Source organism: Amphimedon queenslandica, unplaced genomic scaffold (assembly GCF_000090795.2).
Source record: "Amphimedon queenslandica unplaced genomic scaffold, v1.1 AMPQUscaffold_12990, whole genome shotgun sequence".
Taxonomy (NCBI): Eukaryota; Metazoa; Porifera; class Demospongiae; order Haplosclerida; family Niphatidae; genus Amphimedon; species Amphimedon queenslandica.
The window spans coordinates 48,721-50,664 of record NW_003546774.1 but is presented as its reverse complement, the minus strand read 5'-3'; the positions used below and the strand labels follow the sequence as shown (position 1 = coordinate 50,664).

General features: G+C 35.1%; 1 long non-coding RNA gene across 1 annotated transcript; it reads left to right on the top strand.

The window, feature by feature from the left end:
- The first annotated feature begins 955 nt into the window (after positions 1–955).
- On the top strand, positions 956–1,109 carry LOC109585886 (uncharacterized). The gene is made up of 2 exons (XR_002186714.1): positions 956–1,024; positions 1,079–1,109. It is a non-coding gene; the product is annotated as an uncharacterized LOC109585886 (long non-coding RNA).
- Positions 1,110–1,944: the final 835 nt, after the last annotated feature.

The window sequence follows — 1,944 nt, the reverse complement described above, 5'->3', positions numbered from 1 at the left end:
ACTCGTGGGTGTCACAAATTTGGGTGTTGTTTACTATTGGGGTGTTGAATCAATCTAGCTTGGTGTTGTTCTATTGAAAGAGGGGTGTTACTACAACACTACAACTTGTGTCAAAGTTAAAGGATAGCCATGACACCCTTACAGGTGTTGCAATAACACTGTATTTAATACAGTGCTCATTGGAGATGAGATGTTCATAAAAGCTGGGTTAGTTTACAAACAAAGTGGTGAATTAATAGGCTTTAGCGATCTTGGTGACATGAATAACCACTTACTACAGCTAAAGCATGAATAAAAAAATCCAGCAACTGCAAACAAAGGGCCCAAATTTGCATTAACAATGATGACTATCATGATAAGAGGGCTTTTCACAAGCTTCGCTTTTCCCTATGTATCTTTCGCAACATCTACTGTGACGGGTGAGCAGTTAGTTCCTTTATTCTATGAGGCTATAATGCGTGTTAAAAGATGTGGAATGAAAGTAATTTGCATAACTCTTGATGGCAACTCAGTTAATAGAAAGTTCTTTAGCATCATCGGAACAAAAAAACAAATGAAATAAGTCACAAATTCAAAAACTCATTAAGCGATAGATCTGACACTCGTGAGATATTCCTCTTTTCAGCATGAAATTGTCTTGCTAATCCTAAAAGGAACAAGCAGGTTCGTTATACATAATAATTAGAGTCTAATATAATTTAAACCATTTACTATAGCTAAATGGCAAGTCAATTAGTTGGGAGCACATTAAACAGTTATATTGTTTAGTGACTGAGACTAAAGGGCTATCAACTGTACACAAATTAATGTTTGAGCATATATACCTCACTGGATTCTCAAAAACGCAAGTTGACCTGGCTGCAGAGGTAACAGCTAGCATGCATGCTAATCAGAAATTACATCTATATAATAGGTACTTAGTCAAAGTGTAGCTTGTGGACTGAGGCTACACCATAGGCGGCTATAGGCCCGGGCAAGCCAGGGCTTTGCCCGGGTAGTTTTCAACCAAAACCACACCCAAAAGGTGTGTTTTGTTATTATTAGGAGTGAGATCATCACTAGAATTCATTTTTAATAGCCACAACTGTTTATACTTGCTATCAGCTCCACTTTACAGTTATTTTAGTGTGGTATGAGCTATCATAATGACTTTTTAGTTATTTTATTAACTGACCACACCCCTAATTCTTATGAATAATTAATGAGCCCTGGTTAATTCAAGATTCTGTAGCCGCCTATGGGCTACACATAAAAAATGCTGAGGAGACAGCAAATTTTGCTGAAAAATTTCATAAATTGTTCGATATTCTAAATGTTAAGAGCTATTCTGAGTCAATACAGAAACTAAATAAGTTTAAACAGCCATACAGATGAGGAAATGATGCAAGGATTGAGGTACATTCTAATTAAAATGCAAATTCTTTTTTATACATCTAATAAAGTGGCTTAAGGAGTTTTTTGTATGGTTAAAAAACTGGGAGGAGCAAGCAAAAAGGAGGACTGACCTAAGAAAAAGTGAAAGAAACAAACTGGTTTTAAGTAGTGAAACACTTTTTGGAGTACAATTAACAGGTTAGATATAATATCAACAACAACCATTTATCTTAAGCAACAGTTTATTCATTCAGTGACTTAATAAAGTATATATGCACCTTGCATCATGGGAAGCCATAAGATGAAAGGCACCGAGTTGGGTTTATATCTGGTAGATGATCACTTCCGGTGCAATATACATATTTACCAGGATGTGACATAGCTATGATTAAAGGCACCGACAGTGCAATATATATATTTCACCGGAAGTAATGCTTGGCTTGTTCAGTTGTGATAACAATGAAAGCAAAAGGTCATTTGTAAAACAGCAAAATATGTTATTAATAAAAGATTTTGTAAATAAACTGATATTATAGTAGTCTTTATTTCTGCAAAGATCAGATTGAATTA